This window comes from Felis catus, chromosome D4 (genome assembly GCF_018350175.1).
Source record: "Felis catus isolate Fca126 chromosome D4, F.catus_Fca126_mat1.0, whole genome shotgun sequence".
NCBI classification, from domain to species: Eukaryota; Metazoa; Chordata; class Mammalia; order Carnivora; family Felidae; genus Felis; species Felis catus.
Genome location: NC_058380.1, coordinates 11,375,911 through 11,394,273, shown reverse-complemented (window position 1 = coordinate 11,394,273; position 18,363 = coordinate 11,375,911). Strand labels below are relative to the sequence as shown.

Sequence of the window (18,363 nt, the reverse complement as noted above, 5' to 3'; positions counted from 1 at the left end):
CCCAAAGTCACGGTCACGTGTAGGAGACTCTATCTGCCATGGCCCCGGGTTCTCCCTTCCATTCCCTCAGCTCTGGAGGTACCGGTTTCCACCTAGTACTCACACGAGGAACTCTGCCTAGCTCAGGGCTTTGCACTTTCTGTTCCTTCTGCCTGAAATGCTTTCCTCCAAACCTGCGTAGTGTGCTCGTCTATTTCGTGCAGAACTTTGTTTGTTACGGACCGAATGCTTGTGCCTCTCCCGCAAATTCCTACCTTGAAATTCTAACCCCAACATGATGGTACTAGGAGGTAAGGCGTTTGCGAGGTCATGAGGTCATGAGGTCATGAGGGTGGAGCCCTGGTGAATGGGATTAGTGCCCTTGTAAGAAGACGCAGCAGAGGGAGGCTTCCTCTCTGCCACATGAGGATACAACGAGAAGACGGCCACCTACAAAGGACAAAGTGGGCTCTCAGCAGACCTACCAGCACTTCGATCTTGGACTTGCAGCTTTCACAACTGAAAGAAGTGAATGTCTGCACTGAAGCTGCCCAGTGGTGCTACATTTGTTATAGCAGCTGGAGCTAAGACAGTGCTCATAGGTATTCCTTGACCTCCCTTGGAGAAGAACACCCCCCTCCCACCGCTACCTCTACTCCACGCCTTGTCCCGCTTTAGTTTTTTCCCCACAGCATCTTGTATTAGATTACACGAGTAAATATCATATATTACACGTGTACAAAATACACTAATGAACTTATTAAAGTTGTGTGTTAAATTATACACCATATGTTAATTACAAATTATATACTGCCCTCCCCGGCTAGAAAGGAATCATCCTACTAGCGAGAACTGTGTTAACAGGCAATGACACATCTGTTGAACTGCGAATGAATTAAAGTCAGGGACCTCTTTAGAAGACTTCAGAGAACGAGCCATGGTAGCATTAAGGATTGCACACTCGATGCACTGGGGGGTGTCAGGCCCATCGTCCTCCATGAGACCTGATCCAGAGGGATGGTTCTGGCGCTGGACCACCCGGCTCTGAAATCTGGCTGTGTGGCCTCCAACACCGTACTTAATGTCTCCGCTCCATGGTTTCCTCACTTACAAAATGGTAACTGTACCTACCTCATGGGTCGCTATGAACATTCAACAAGTTCATGCATGTTTATTGTTTAGAAAGTACCTCGAATGTACTGAGTACCCAGGTAAATGCTAGGTATTCGACAGCTTGGTTACGCGAGGGTGCTTCCTTCCCTTATACAACTTTCCGATTGTTGACGGTTTCCTCCGGCATTTCTTACAATATTCAGTTCTTACACTCTACCCATTTCAGTTGCTTCATGTTACTTTTTACCTGTGTTCTAATTCGCAACATACCAATGATTTATCACAGAAAGGCACATGCAAGGTAACGTACCAAATGACACAGAGAACTTCGTGACCACGACCGCCTCCGCATTTTCCTGTTCCTGCCACAATTCTACCAAGACAACTGTTGTCAAAATTTTCTGTTTCGGCTTCTTGGTGGTCATCTCCATGACCTGATCACATGCTTCAATGCCTCATTCTTGATTCATGATAGGAATTTCCACCATACCATTTTAATTCTTCTCATTACCTTCCTAATGCGAAGTACTCAAGTCTTCACTGGTGTCTCCACCCATTTTTTTCCTTGACTGAAGCAAAACTGCTTTTGTTCACAGACAACATGATTGTCTACATTAAAAAAAAAAAAAATCGATGCATGCCACAACAAAGTTACTAGAATTAATACGGGAGTTCTGTACCTTGCCCAAGAACATGTAAGGACATCAAATAAACATGACTTGATACTCAACATCATTAGCCATCAGGGGACTACAGTGTGAAAGCACAATGAGCCACCATTATAAACTTACTAGAATATCCAAGATGAAAAAGACTGAGTGTATCACGTATTGATGAAAATACGAAGCAACTGAACTCCCACGTGCCAACGGTAGGAAGGCAAGATGGCACAACTCTGGAACGCCACCAACTTTTAACAAGCCTATCTCAGTCCCCCGCTTTAGGAGATGAGGACTTCAGCACCTGTTTTCTCACCTCTCTCTGCCTTCATGTCATCCCACCTCCTGCCAGTGAGACTTTTACGCTGTGGAGGTTGCTACCATTTGCCATCTAGCCTACGACCATAACCAAGTCCACCGTGCTTAGGCCACAGTCTGACTATAAGGGCAGAAAACCAAGGAAGTGCACCTGCATGATTATGATTATGCCACTAATCCAACTTCCAGGTTGAGCAAGGAATTCAAATTTTGGCCCCTGACCCGAAGTCATGACTACAGATCTCACGTCACAACCCCTGTTCCAACGACGTTAAACTCTGTGAGTTCCCTTCATTTCTGATCCGGTATTAACCCAGGTCAATAACTGCCATCAAACCCCTCTGCCATTTGATATAGGTCATCAGGTCACAAATTTTTCTGTCATTAAGTTTTCATCTCATTCCTCATTTAGGGGATGTCCACTGAACCTCAAACAACTTCCCAAAGGTATTAAAATAAAAGTGCTTTCTGGATGACTTCTAGAATCTTCTCCTACACCTAAAAAGGCATTCATGGAAACACTGACCATCTGTGCATGTGAGGCACGGCGTTAGGCGGGCGCAGTAAGGTGGGATGATGACAACCATCCACCGTACAATCGAAAGTGAGCAACGAACTTGTTTAATACACTGAGCAGATGTTCCAGTTTAGAACGTGTCCTATGAATTATCTGCTGCCTACGAACATTCAGTTTTTCAACAAGGAAACCTGAGTTTCACTTTGACAGCCCTGCACCTTTAAAAGTAAAGGTATGCTGCTCTCCTCATCCATGACGAGGATGGGTTTGAATTCTGGAAGTCTCCTCAGGCTTTGGCAAAGCATCCCACTTGTCACCCTTGACCCCTGGGAATAAGGAAGGAGAATTCTTTCATGGGAACCCAGTCACAGCAGATGTTACATCCTTGGCGTCAGAACTGCTTACCCATGGGCCATAAATGGGGCTGTCCGGAGCCTCACCTCCTTCTGCAGCTCTTATGAAATCATGTGCATGAGGCTTTTGTTCTAAGAACCTCAAAGGCCTTCATTTCGTGTGGCCTCACCACATGCCTTTGAACTAGCCAGGAGCCAGTATATCGATTCTCATTCAACAGATGAGGGGGGAAAAACACACAAGACGGTCAAGCCACTTGATCAGAGGTCATCAGAATGTCAGGAGAAGGGCGGGATGAGCCAGAATCCTCGCTTCTCAGGCTGGAATTCTCGCCACATCCAGATTCAGCCTGTGCAAATGTATGCAAAATGCTGTCTAAAAACACAGGAAGCAGGACCCAGAGAAGCCAGGAGATACACTCTGTGTGAAGTAAGGGTAGGCACAGGGGAGCTGTCAGAGAGCTCTTCTCCTCCTCTCAAAGTTTCAAATAGAATGAAAAATGACAAGACTTCGGCCCGCATTTTGTGGACCTTTCTGTCAGCCAAATTTCATTTTTTCGGGGAAAGACGGAACATCCTACCTACAAACCCATGATAAGCAGGTACTTTCAAGTTAGTTCAAGGCACAAGCATGGGCAAAACTCCTTACAGAACTTTGAGTTATTCACCTTTATACTTCAGTCTTCTAAAATGGAATAAAGGTCTGGGGCACCTGGGTGGCTCAGTCGGTTAAGCATCCGACTTCAGCTCAGGTCAAGATCTTGTGGTTCGTGAGTTCAAGCCCCACGTCGGGTTCTGGGCCGACAGCTCAGAGCCTGGAACCTGCTTCGGATTCTGTGTCTCCCTCTCTCTCTGCCCCTCCCCTGCTCATGCTCTGTCTCTCTCTCTCTCTCTCTCTCAAAAATAAACAAACATTTTTTAAAAATTAAAAAAAAAAAATAAAATGGAATACAGGTCAATCACAAGGGGTGGCTATAACACGTGGAAGACACTGGAGCCATCAGGGAGGGTGGGAAACACGGAGAGACAGAAGACGTGGTCCGTGCTGTCAGGCCTCTGCATCTGCTGGGGGAGATAAAGCTGAGAACAGATGAAAAGCCAGCCTGTAGGGAAAGCTCCCAAAAAGTCAGAAGAGCAAGAAACCCAAAGGGAACGTGTGCCGAGAAATCCCTTCAGGGCAACTGACTGTGGGAATTGGTGGGGTCAGAGAAGCTTCCAGAACCACGGTACGTATGGCGGGGGGCGGGGGGGGGGTCATGAAAATCTGATGCCATTTCCTTAAACGGAAAAGAAAATGAAAGATCCAAAAAGAATAGACATAAGAAGCCAAGGTACAGAGAAGTAAGCTGCAAAGGAAGATAAGCGATAAATCTCAGACATTTTCTCTTCTTTGTCTCTAAACCCATTCAGCCAAGTCTCACTTCATCCACAGCTTCAGACACTGGTGAGCAACCGTAACACTGTCCCCATCCCGAGGCTCTCTCCTTAGAGCCATACTCATAAAGCTTCCTTCTAGACCTTCTGCCTGGTGTTCTACTCGATTTCAATCTCATCGACTCCCATGACCTGAAATGCCGCCCGGAGCCAGGGACCATCACAGCCAGTCTTCCCACTATAGACTTCTCCCCTCACAGCCACACTCCACCTTGCCAGCCCACGGGTACCTCAAACTCAAGTTCAAGGCCGGACTCCTCATCACAGCCCTCCTGCCACTGCCAACACCTACACGCGGCCTCTCCACAGAACCAGACCATCACTCTCCAACCTCTGCAGCCACTCCAGCCAGAAGCCAGAGAACCATCTTCCACGGCTCCTATTCCCTCAAAATCCACATGTGAGCGGTCGCCCAGTCCTATCAATTCTCCCTATGACATCTCCAATCTGCTCACCCTTCCCCTCCCTCTCTACCTTCACTGGACCCTCATCTCCCCTGTAACTAACCCCCCACCCCGTCTCCGGTCCCTCCCCCTCCCTCGTCTCCCAAACTACGGCCCACGTTGCTGATCTCACATAAAACACGAGCTCAACACTCGTCCCTGAAAATCTTCTAGCTGTTGCCTCATTGCTCAGAGAAGAAAAGTTCACACTCCTTAGCACATCTAAGAAGATGTCCCCGGTCTGGCCTCAACACCCCGCTGCAGCCCTGTCTCCTTCCACCCACACCAACCCTACGCAATATGCAGTCACACGGCTCCAAAACGCACCGAAAACCTTTCTGACCTGTCTTCTTCTATGCTGTGCCTGCTAGAGAGCAAGCATTCAAGAAATGGTACCTGTAGGGGCGCCTGGGGAGCTCAGTGGGTTAAGCGTCCATCTCTTGATTTTGGCTCAGGTCACGAGCTCACAGTCTGTGAGTTTGAGCCCCAAGTCAGGCTCCACATTGTCAGCATAGAGCCTGCTCGGGATCCTCTCTCCTTCTCTCTCTCTACCGTGTGTGTGTGTGTGTGTGTGTGTGCGTGTGTGTGTGTGCCCACTCTCTCTCTCAAAATAAAGAAAGTTAAAAAAAAAGAAGAAGAAATGGTACCTGCAGTCACACTATAGTCCTACAAGGGCAGCAGGGACAACAATGATAATGAATGGTCTGTAAGGGCCAGAGTACGGATGGTTTTGTGGGCCAAACAACCGCACTGAGATTTCGGGCACGGTAAAGCATTTAAGCGTCTGGGGGCCTGCTGGTGACAAAATTATAATCTCTGATAGCAGACATTATCAATGATTAATAGAAGGGGGGATGTGGAAGCCAATGGGGAACGTGCCGCAATAGTCCAAGTAACAGGTGTTCGTACAGGAAATGTAAGTGAGAACAGAGAACAACGTGCTTTTGTTTAACTTCTCAGGACTTGGAAGCTGCACAGAAACAAGGGTGAGCAAAATAAACGTCAGTGAAAGTTCTGAAAATAGGTTAAAAAAGAATGAGGGGATCTTTGATGAAAACTGAGAACTTGGGAAGGGAGATGGGTTCCGTTTTTTAAATAGATTTTTTTTTTCAATGTTTATTTTTTTTGGGGACAGAGAAAGACAGAGCATGAACGGGGGAGGGGCAGAGAGAGAGGGAGACACAGGATCGGAAACAGGCTCCAGGCTCCGAGCCGTCAGCCCAGAGCCCGACGCGGGGCTCGAACTCCCGGACCGCGAGATGGTGACCTGGCTGAAGTCGGACGCTTAACCGACTGCGCCACCCAGGCGCCCCTGGGTTCCGTTTTTTAAAAAGTGACAGCTACAGGAGACACCTGGGGGGGGGGTACTCATTCGGTTAACTGTCCGACTTCGACTCAGGCCATGATCTCACGGTTTGCGGGTTCGAGCCCCGCCTCGGGCTCTCTGTGCTGACGGCTCGGAGCCTGGAGCCTGCTTCGGATTCTGTGTCTCCCTCTCCCTGCTCCTTCCCCGCTTGCACTCTGTCTCTCTCTCGCGCGCTCTCTCTCTCTCTCAAAAATAAACACTAAAAAAAATGAAATTAAAAGAGGAAGGGGAGCTGGCAAGTTGAAAACAGACAGTTGTAGCCTAAGGACATCGGTTACTCACCCATTCAACCACTCTTTGCACTGGACACCTTGCTAGGTGCTGGGACAACAGCAGTGACCCGTACATAGTCCCTCCCCCCGGGGAAATCACTTCCCAGTGAAGGAGGCAGACAAGGAAGGAACCAGCAAAAATGTAACGGCAGGGACTGTTAATAATCGTCTCCGGAGCTGCTAGGTGCGCGTGTAGGACGCTTAACACTCAGTTTCCAAACGCTTCCAGCGTCTTCTGATTTTACGCAGCAAGTGACTCTGTCTTATATAAAGTTTGCACAAGATGAAATGCTGCATCATGGTCACGTTTATAAATAGCCACTTGGGAGAGGGAGTTTCTGACAAACCACAAAACTGAGTAATGGGGCCCAACCTCCCACAAATCTCACAGGCTGCATTTCCATTCTGTCTTCTACAAACATAAACAAAAGTCATGTTTCCCTCTTAACCCTCAGCATGAGACAATTCCCATTTACTCCACTTTCCACAAATCTTCGCTACATCGTCTAACTGCATGTCTTGGGAAAAACAATAAAAAGGCATCATTTAAATACAGCTTGCTAAAGTGACAACCCTAGTAGCTTTTTTTGTTTCTCTGTAAGGCATTTCTAAGCCTCCAAAGAGTGTGGTTCACCTCACTCCTTAAAAGTAAGTTCCACTTCCCTGGGGCGCCTGGGTGGCTCGGTCGGTTGAGCGTCCAACTTCAGCTCAGGTCCTGATCTCCCAGTTCGTGACTTTGAGCCCCGCGTCGGGCTCTGTGCTGACAGCTCAGAGCCTGGAGCCTGTTTCAGATTCTGTGTCTCCCTCTCTCTCTGCCCCTTTATAACTCACACTCTGTCTCTTTCTCTCAAAAATAAACACTGAAAAAAAAATTTTTTTTAATAAGCTACATTTCTCCATTTAAAAAAAGTTAACTATCTCATATTCACCTTCCTGGTTTTAGTGCGGGTTTTAAGTCTATTTTCCAGTGGAAGAAGTACATCAGGAAACTGGGGCAATTTTTTCATGGCATTTCTCCAATGGGAAGAAAAATATCTTCAGTTATCTACTACCTCTAAAGGCATCAAAGATTAAAAATGAAGCTGTCACCAAAACACCCATAAATTACAACTCCGTTTAAGTTAAATTAAAAAGTCAAGCAAGTGTGCTCTATGCCATCATGTAGGAAACACATAAATATTTTATAAAAAGAAAAAAGAAACCATGAGTATCTCAGCCTAAGAGGTAGAAATTTATTTATCTGAACAGTCGCAGAACAGGGTAAGAAAAACACACTCTTTGTTGGCCAAAAAAACAAAGTGAATGAGGAAAAACTAAATCTTGCTTGCTTTACATCAAGAACTCTTGAGGTTCCCCCCTCAAAACCTGTGTTTTTCTCTTTTTTTTTTTAATATCAATGTCAGCGCCTAATACGAATTTATTTGGGAAATCATTCAGACAGCTTGGGTGCTATCTGGTTCCCAAGATCACAACAGATTCTCAACAGCAAACAACGAATGAAGGGGCAATCACTGCTGAAAGTCACAGAAAAAGGGCCAAAACAATTTTTTTTTTCCCAAGAAAAAGCAGATGCAATTTTCAAAGATGGTAAAGTGGGGCTGTTTGGTACAGGGGCAAAGAGCTTCGCATCCCTGAACAGATCCAAAGCTATCACTTTATTATAGCACAAAAGACACACTCTGTTCTGTATAATCTTAAGAACTGGGGAAGGTTGTGACAACTTTGCGGGACTGTTCCATGCAAATGTTAGATGTGACAGGTTAAGAGACTTCAAGGAGCAAGCAAACTCTTAGCCATCAGGAAATTCACTCCAGAAGCAAAACAGCCTGTCTAAGAGTTCTGAGTAGCCCAGGGTTCTCTGGCTTAAGCTCCTTTCTTTTTGTGATTGGAGAGACAATTAAAATGGGCAGTCTCAAAGTCTCCACGACTTTCAGGCAGGAAAAAAATAAAAAACACTGTCAAATGGTTCTTAACATATTTTTAAAGCCGGGTTCGTTTCTTCTTACAGTATTCAGGGTCTTGCTAAAATAAGTCAGTGCGAACTTTGGCGTGAGGCTCATACGAAAAAATAGAGACAAGACCCCCGTATAAAGGCGGTGTTTCATCACTGCAATTTACCGATCCCGTGTAATAGGACAGGCTCTTAAGTTAAAGCGGGAAGGAACATCTCCGAAAATACCAGAACACATCTCGTGTAGTACACTTTTCTCTCATGAGACGTTTCTTTTGACTGTATTTGTTGGTTGTAGGTCTCTGGATGCGGGGTTTCAACACAGAATGATTTCTTAAAGGGCACTGACGTGGCCATAAAGGCTTGTACGATGGCCTCGATATTTGGGTTCCCTGTAATTCATATATTGAAATCCTAACTCAGTGTGATGGTACTAAGAGGTGGGGCCTTCGGGAAAGGATTAGTTATCGAGATTGGGGCCCTTATGAACGGGATTAGTGTCCTGAGGAAGAGAAATCCCAGAGAGCCCCCTCATCCTCTCTCCACCAAGTCAGGGTCCAAGAAGTCAGAAGTCTGCAACCAGAAAAGGGACCTCACCCAACCCGGACCGGGCTGGTGCCCTGATCTGCGACTACAGCCTCCGGGACTGTGGGAAATAACCCGCTGTTGTTTCTAAGCCGCACCGTCTGTGGTACTTTGTGACAGCAGCCTGAACTAAGACAGATTAATACCGGTCTTTTACTCACGGTTCAACTGTGACTGAGCAACTGAAAAGCCACGGGCAGAGATTAGTGTGGAAGAGCAAGTCCTGAGAGGCTATGCAGGAGTTCACCAGCCCACCTACCCGGAGAGCCACAGAGGCCAGGATGTGTCTGCTTCCCTGAGGAGAAGGACGCGCGTGGGCGACAAGAATGCGGCCGGCACAGTCTAGGCCACCTCGACTGGCCTGGCTGCAGCCGGGTGATGGACGAGGGGAGGGCCAGAGAGGACTCAGGGGCCCGGGGAGGCTCTGGCTAGAGTCCAGCGGAGGGATGAGAAGCTAGGTTAGGACGGAATCAGCAGGAACAAAGAGAAACAGACGGGCGGGGGAGATGTTCACAGGAAGCAAAAGCAACAGAAACGGGACGGGTTGGATGCCCTGGGGTCAAGGACAGCTCCTGAATTTCGGCCTCGTGTGACCTGGTGGATGGCAGGGCCCATCACAGAGCTAAGGAACCGCGCAAGAGGACCAGGGATGGAGAGAGACCAGCCTCCTGGTCTCAGACGAGTCAAATCTGAGGTGCCTTTGAGATACCCAGGCACGAAGTCCGTAATGTTAATTACGTAATCTAGAGCTCATAGAGAGGCTCAGGTGGGAGAAACAACTTCTAGATTCACTTGTGTCTTCCTTTTTTAAGCTCTTCCCCCAAAACTTCATTCCGTGGCGCAACAGCGCAAAGCGGAGAAAAGCATGTGGGCTTTCAAGTCAGAAAAGGGGTGCCTGGGTGGCTCAGTCAGCTAAGCGTCTGACTTCGGCTCAGGTCATGATCTCCCAGCTCGTGAGTTCGAGCCCCGCGTCGGGCTCCGGGCTGACAGCTCGGAGCCTGGAGCCTGCTTCAAATTCTATGTCTCCCTCTCTCTCTGCTCCTCCCCTGCTCACGCTCGGTCTCTCTCTCCTTCAAAAATAAATAAAAACATTTAAAAAAAATTTTTTAAGTCAGAAAAGCCATGACTGGAACCTTAGCCCCACTCTTACTGGCTCGGTGCTCATGAGCCTGTGATCATCCAAACAGGTTTCCCTGTCCTCCACTGTTAACAGGGATGCTGGGCCCACCTTCAGGTGCACGATGCAGATCCAAGAAAGAGCACTTCACATCACAGGTGTCTGGGATACGTTAAGTTCTTGGTCGAGCTGAGCCACACCATGGTTATACTTTTTTGCACGCCCCACAGCAGTGGCAGAGACTGGGCCAGGTGTTCCGTCAATCTCTAGCATGTTGAACGGGCTTGAAATACCCTGGAAATTGTCAGAACACCGCCAGTCTCCTCTTCCCAGACAACCATCAGCTCATAGAATCATTCCTTTACCTGCTATCCTCCTGGAGTCACATCCAAACCTAAGTTCTACAAAGAGCATGGCTCACCCTTCATCACCTAGATACCCTGGTCTGTCTCCCAGTCCTGGCAGGACCCATCACTTAGCAGGGCCATGACTATCAAGAGCTTTTGGGGTGCTCGGATGGCTCAGCTGCTTAAGCACCTGACTCTGGATTTTGGCTCAGGTCACGATCTCATGGTTTGTAAGATCGAGCCCGGCGTCTGGGCTCTGTGCTGTTAGCACAGAGCCTGCTTGGGTGTCTCTCTCTCCCACTCTCTCTGCACCCACCCCCCACCCAAGTGTGCTTTCTCTCCCTCAAAATAAATAAACTTAAAAATACTGAAACTTAAAAAATACTTAAAAAATACTTTCTATATATATATATAAAAAAAATCCTAGGGGCGCCTGGGTGGCTCAGTCGGTTAAGGGGCCGACTTCAGCTCAGGTCACGATCTCGCGGTCCGTGCGTTCCAGCCCCGCGTCGGGCTCTGTGCTGCTAGTTCAGAGCCTGGAGCCTGTTTCCGATTCTGTGTCTCCCTCTCTCTGACCCTCCCCCATTCATGCTCTGTCTCTGTCTCAAAAATAAATAAACGTTAAAAAAAAAAAGAAAAAAAAAAAGAAACATCAGCTGAGCCTTGAGAAGTTTTCACCTCAAGGGTCCTAGGACTTGCCCCATAGACGATCACAAGCTGTCTTAGGTATGCACTGCATGTACTTAGGAGTTAGGGATGTTGAGGCCCTGGTTTAACAGTTTTGGAATGTTTGGTTTCGTGCTTGAGAAGTTCTTAACAGTTTGCTGCCGTTCATTTTTGAGTGAAGAGAAAGGAATAATAACTCAACTCTCGAAACAGAGACCTTGCTTCATACTCAAGCCACAATCTAGTCACCTAAGCAAGCTCTGTTTCCTCCCCCTGGAGGACTTGGCATTCCTGTGGAGCCACGACAGCTAATGCTTAAGAGCTGTCTTGGAGCTTCACCTGTTCAACTCCAGTGCCCTCAGGGGTGGTCCAGTTCATCTGCACAGCACGGATGGGACTCATTCATTCATTCAAATACTAAGCAGGCACCTACTATGTACCAAATACTTGAGAAATCGTGTGAAACAACCAGGACTTCTGCCCTCAAGCAGTTTCTACTTTTTTTTTTTAACGTTTATTTATTTTTGAGACAGAGAGAGACAGAGCATGAACAGGGGAGGAGCAGAGAGAGAGGGAGACACAGAATCGGAAACAGGCTCCAGGCTCTGAACTAGCAGCACAGAGCCCGACGCGGGGCTGGAACGCACGGACCGCGAGATCGTGACCTGAGCTGAAGTCGGACGCTTAGCCGACGGAGCCACCCAGGCGCCCCAAGGAGTTTCTACTCAAGTTGAGCGGGAGTTTGGGCAAAGGTGGTAGAAAAACAAGTGAAACACATATATGTACAAGTATCCATTGTGAGAAGTGAAGAAGACAGAGGAAGAAGGTTCTCTTTAGGTCAGATGATCACAGAAGGCCAAAGTCCCAAGAAGAGGCACGCTTAAATCCATTAACTTAGAGAAGCTTGGGGCACCTGGGTGGCTCAGTCAGTTAAGCGTCCGTCTTTGGCTCAGGTAATGATCTCATAGTTAGTGAGTTTAAGCACCGCGTTGGGCTCTGTGCTGACAGATCAGAGCCTGGAACGTGTTTCAGACTCTGTTTCTCCCTCTCTTTCTGCCCCTCCCTCACTCACCCTCTTGCTCTCTCTCAAAAATAAACAAACATTAAAGAAAAAAAAAACACAACAACTTAGAGAAAGTCCATTCTTACCTGTGTACCTGAACCAAACTCACTACTAACCCACTCCAGGTGCTTTAAAAATATGTCAATCTGGTACTTGTAAATAATAAAAGAAAGGGCACATTTTATATTCAGGTTAGAAATAAAAAAAAAAAAATCATTCCCAGGCATGCTGGTTAAAACGTATGGGTCTGGTGAATAAACACTGTATGTGATGAAAAATGAAGGACCCCTATCAACTGCTGAAACTACTGATGTTTTTTAAATGGTCTGAAAAAAATAAAATCATTACAATAATTATGAAAACATCCCAGAGGTGTGAAGAGCATTATTTGTCTGAATGCATACATCATTCACTACCCATTTATTAAACCCCTACTATCTGCCAGCCCCGTGCTAAGTTCCAAGAATACAAAAAAAAAAAAAAAAAAAAAAACAAAACCTGGTGCCCAACCTTTCCCACTGATAAATATTAGCTCAACACGCATGAAAGGCTTACTACTCCCTCAAGCAGGTCATAACATTGCTTTTCATCGCTCCAGTGTTTTCGTTTCCTACTTTATCAACAAATGTTAGGACCAAAGATCCAGATCTGGACAGAAAAGCTTAAATATCATCTCGTTCTTACCAAATAATTTTTTTTTTTTACAGTCCTATCTTTCATCCCAGAACTTGAGCTCTGATTCAAGATAATTCTACTTTCTAGCCCACTCGCCTCCGTGCCTGAAAGTCCAACCCTTGCCTGCAGAACCTCTACTGAAATACACATTCGCCCATTTTTAGTGGAAGCAACCGTGTCCACTCAATGCTTTGCAGTTCATCACAATTTTGCAAGTGCCTTTTTAAAACTCTTAGAGAAAACAAGTAGGTCTCCAGAAGTTGCTCGCCCACGATGTAAACTCCCCAAACACACACTGCACACCTGTCGTTCATTCATTCCCATAAACAACACAGAAGACTTTGGACCAGAAGGACACATACTTTGCGTAGCTCTCCATTCAAGTACAAGTTGTAACTTAAAATAATGCCAAGGTGCTGCCGGCTGAGTCAACATATAACCACGTGCCGATTATTATCTGGATTTCAAATACACCTTACCCAGGAGTAACCTCCTGTGAGTACAATTCCTGTATGTTCCTCTATCACGGTCTCCTTTATATACCTCCTGCAAAACCAGAGAGAAGTAGATACGACTGTAACTGGAATACACAAAATCAAGCCTGTTTTCTCGGGCCTCATCTTTTATACTGAAAGGAGCCTGGCTGAATAAAATACTTCATCAATGGCAGCCAATGGTTTTCTATACAGTATTTCAAAAATTTCATCACTAAACTAGGTTTAGATGTTTTTTTTTTCAAAAAGAAAAATATTAAATAAAACCGAAGGCTAGGTTTCCTCCCTAATTTTCCTTGCATTGAGAATTGCCATACATGAATCCACAAATGAACAGCTGAGCTACATAATGTACAGTTCTAACTGGGCAGCTTCTAAAAAAGAAAGGACTCTTTCCAACTCCGGTTAATACACTTGATACAAAGAACACATTTCTGCAACAAATACATTTAGGACTTGATGTTTTACAGTGTAGCTAATGAAGGTTCTAGCCATAGTAAAAAAAAAAAAAATGTAGTTTTCCCCCCAGGATATCAAACTTCGGACTCCCATTTAACTGAAGTACAAGCAAAATGAAAATGCAAATTAAACATATACATATTTATGACTTCACTGGCTCTACAGCAATGCCACCTTTGGCTTCTGGTTTTATTTACCAGGAAGAGAAGCCTGGAAAACCACCATACATTTGTATTTCTATTCCAACTGTTCCCTTTCTTCAAGCACTGGTTGGAACAAAGTATCAATTCTGAGTCTGATGATTTACATAAGTCAGAAGAATCAGAGTGAATAGATGAAAACAGACAAACATTTTCTCTCTAATGGTGTCTGCTTGGATGAGAAATTTACAAATCTCCATACTAAATCGTTTAAAATTATGACAGTTTACTATTACTAGTAAAGAGAAGTTTTCTGTGGCGCCTGGGTGGCTCAGTCGGTTAAGCGTCCAACTTCAGCTCAGGTCACGATATCAGGGTCTGCGAGTTTGAGCCCCGCGTCGGGCTCTGGGCTGATGGCTCAGAGCCTGGAGCCTGCTTCCGATTCTGTGTCTCCCTCTCTCTCTGCCCCTCCCCCGTTCATGCTCTGTCTCTCTCTGTCTCAAAAATAAATAAAACCTTTAAAAAAAAAAAAAAGAGAAGTTTTCTGTTAATCTCCATGATTTTTAAAAATCAAGAATGCACCTTCACCACAGAACCCCCAGCGCAACCTTAAATGTGAACCTTCCTAAGAATTCTTGCAAAACATAGGTGGGACCCTGAGTAAGCCAATTCACCTCTCGATGCCTCAGTTGTCTTACCCGTGAAAGCGACAAGTCTCTGAACTATTTAACATTTAAATTCTTTATCACGAAGACATACACCTCAATCCCAATGGCTGGATCTGTTCATAATATTTAAGAACCATTCTAATTCTTCATCATTCTTCTGAAAATAAAAACACGACTTCTGTGTATATGGGAAGGAGGGGTGGAAAGAGGACCCTTAAAGGGAACAGAAACTAGGTTGGTTTTGTTAATTAGGTTTCCTCTGTGAAACCTCTAGCCAGTATTAGCAGCTGCTTGAAACTTACTCAAAAAAAAAAAAAAAAGCGGTAGGTTTCTCCATCTCAAGACTCTTACAAAAGGGCATAAGTCAATGTCTAGCAATGCACAGCCAGCTACCCATTACTAGCAACTAAGGGAGGGAAAGGGGAGCAAAAGAGCGTGACAGGGACAACATGAGTCTATTGCCTACGTGGAGAAAGAAAAACTCTTCTTTATATGATGTATTCAGGAAGGAGAGTAACAGGCACCTGTCTCTGCCAGCTTCAGGAGGCGCACCTCCTGTAGGTAAATTACCTTATGGGTCAGCAGATGTTGGGAATTTACACGGCGAGACACTTGCTTTGTTTCACAGCGTGTGCTTTCCTTATGAGTGATTTCCTTCACCCCCTTCATTCAGCAGCTATTTCTTGAGTGTTACTACATACAAACTCCAAAGCTAAAAATATACTAAAGGTATGAGTTGACTGGGATAGCCAAGTGAACCTTAATATGTATTTTACAGTAGATCAGCCCAGCAGGGTATTTCCAAGTCAAATAGTAACACTAAGCAATACGGATGCTAAGTTTAAAGTGCCCTCGGAATTTTCTCCCCCTCACTAAGTGGGACGTGGTCAGTGGGAAGGGGGAGTAAATCACAAGGGGAAGAGATAATTAGCTAAATCCCTTACTCAAGGCAGGGTGAACAAACTTTCTTTCCCCTAGAGAAAAGGATTAGATGGATTAAAAACACATCGATAAGCATTATAAAATGCTGAGACTAGAAAGAGAAAAATAATTCATTTTTAATTTCTTACTGTGTTTGTGGGACACTTGAAGCTCAGAGGTGGTATGATTTGGCCCGGGGTCACACAGCCAAAAAGGGTGCCTGAACTAGAACTCAGGTCACCAGCAGACACGGTTAATAGTCCCCCAGTGTACTGCAGTATCCGTGATGTCCCCTCATCGCCATCAGAAGTGCAAAGATGGCATCATTTGCAAAGCGGTGGACGGGACATCAAGAGCTCTGTTATCTTATAACCTCCACTAGCTTAGGCAGGATACCATGGAAAAGTCCCATCCCGGTCTAAACCTCAGTTTCCTCATCTGTCAAATGTGAACAGTGATTCACAGTGAGACAGCACAGACCACAAGAAATGCAGAAGCACTCTGGCCATCGTGAAAACCTTAAAGTTCAGAGCCAGCACTACGGTGATTGGGGGGGGGGGGGGTTGTGTATTTCAGAGAACGTGGCTGTGACTCTAATTCCAGCCTCCTGTTACCTTGGTAAGTCCCTGAATCTGTGGGCCTCAGGTTCCCACTGCGAGTATGTGCTTAATAATCTTTGCCCTGCCTCCCCCAGAAATGGTTAGAATTTAATGAGCATTGAAAAACATTCACTAACAACAAGGCACGGATTCAAAATGCAAGGTATTATTATTAGATTTCCTCTAGTCTTAATTTGGACAAAAATGTAATGTGGTTTTACCATTCAGTTCTGAACAGTTTTCTTTCTCAACTAAGATGTCATTATTCACGAGGCTCAGATTTCACTGCTTTCTCCCCGGTATTCCTAAGTCTCCACTCCCATTACTGAGCATGGAATGCATCATTCCCCTCAGCACCGAGACTAGGTGCAAGGCTCACTCAACGAACGTGCCACCGGCATGGGCTTGGCCGAGAAAGGCTTTTTTTCCCAGGGCCTCCTTTCAGCTGGAAATGCTCTGCCCGAAGCTTCCATGAACGTTATTCTACTTCATCACATTAGAGGGGGGATGAAACCAACCCTTGGGCCTTTCTCCAACAACTGCAGAACACTTCAGCCCTTCCGCGGAAAAGAGACAAGTCTGGGTGGATGCTTTTCCCCCGGAGGGGCAACCGAGGATCCCCAAACCCTTGCTCAGGAGTGCTGATGGGGAGACCCGATTTTTTTTTCTTTGCAGGAGACTAACACGTTCTGAGGCCCAACCTGTCTCTCAAGGGTCATTCACCTTAGAGCGCGGGCCCCTGGGAGGCTGAAAAGGTCCTGCGAAGACCGAGTCGGTGGGTGTTTGGAGTATCCAACACTCTGCCTTTAAAAAGCATCAGAGTAACTAGCATTTCCTTGTTGAGAGCCCTGATTTTAGTACATCAGATGAAAGAATTCATCAGCCTATCCAAACAACTTCTCTGGAACAGGTTTCTACCCGACCATGCTGGGCACCAGAGACCAGGGAGCCGGGGCGATGAGGGGGGAGGGGGGGCGGATAAGAATACAACGGGCTCATCTGCATAGATGCGAGATAAGCAGACTGGTTGTCTTCAGTTTTGGCGACTCCGGGCACCGGCCTGGCATATCGAGCCCTGGCATTCTCCCTCTCCGTTGCCCCCACATTCCCACCCCTCGCCCCAGCTGCCGAAGCGTCACGTTGACGGGGCTGGGGGAGAGAACAACGCGAAACGCCCAAGCCGGCTGCTGCATATAGGCTGCAACCGTTCCGCACCTGTGCAATCCGGCTTCGGCGCCAGAAATGACCAGAACACCGACTCGCAAGCCCCTCTTGAGATCCCAGGGGCGCCTAACAAGTTCGCCTCTGTTTATTGCCCGGGGAGGGTGGGAGATCCCACCTTCTGCTGCCAAACTCAGCCGGTTCCTCCGAAAAGGGGGGGGGGGGAAGCTCCCCCTTAGGTGAACCCAGAGAGGTCCCCGAGGGTTACTGCGGCCGGAGGGGATCCGGGCGGCGAGCTAGTGGGTGCTCGCGGGGAGCGCGCGGCCGTGGCCCCAGCGGAATGAAGGTCCCGCTTCGGTGGCCACGCACAACCTCCACCCTACCCCCAGCACTACGCCGACAAAGTGCGAACGTGGAGAGACCTCCGGGGCTGGTCAGGACGCGGAGCGCCCCCAGCCCCAGCCCTGGAGGAGGGTCTAGAGAGGAGGGGCCGGGGACGCGCAGGAAACTTACCTCACCCGGGCAGCATTCGGGCGCCTCTGCTGTCGAGACCAGTTGCGCCACAGTCTGCAAGTTGTCGGGATGTAGTTGCTTCCCCCCCGGCGCCGGGAGATCTGTGCCGGCGAGGGGCGGGAGGGGCCGGAGGGTCGGCGCGGGCGGGGGCGGGGCGCGGCGCGCGGAGCCGGCAGGTGCCGGGCCGGAGCCGCGGGGCCAAACTCGCCCGGGACGCGCCTCGGCGGGGGCGCGCGGCGGCGAGTGTGCAATGCGCGCGCGCCGCGGCGAGTGTGTGTGTCCCCGCGTTCCCCTTCCTTCCCCGCCAGTCCTCCGGCCACACGGAGCGGCGAGCGGGCCGCCGAAGCCCCGGCAGCCGGAGCCCCCCTGCCCGGCGCGGCCTCAACGCGGCGCGCTCGGGGGCCGGGAGCCGAGGAGCGGCGGCGCCCCCAGGGCTCGGGCGCGGGCGCGGGTCCCGGCGCAGTGCGCGCCTGAGTCGGAGCGAGGCGCGGAGAGAGCAGTCGGCGCGGCGGCTGCCGCGGCTCGGGGAGGCTGCAGGCCCCGCCCGCCG

At 47.7% G+C, this 18,363-nt stretch overlaps 1 protein-coding gene across 1 annotated transcript in view; it reads right to left on the bottom strand.

Annotated features, from left to right (window-relative positions):
• The window catches only part of PIP5K1B (phosphatidylinositol-4-phosphate 5-kinase type 1 beta), a 317,417-nt gene extending 299,486 nt beyond the window's left edge, over positions 1 to 17,931 (bottom strand). The window contains exon 1 of the mRNA XM_045043289.1: positions 17,814 to 17,931. The gene's annotated coding sequence lies outside the window, so the exon portion shown is untranslated. The remainder of the gene's footprint in view (positions 1 to 17,813) is intronic.
• Between the last annotated feature and the right edge of the window lie 432 nt (positions 17,932 to 18,363).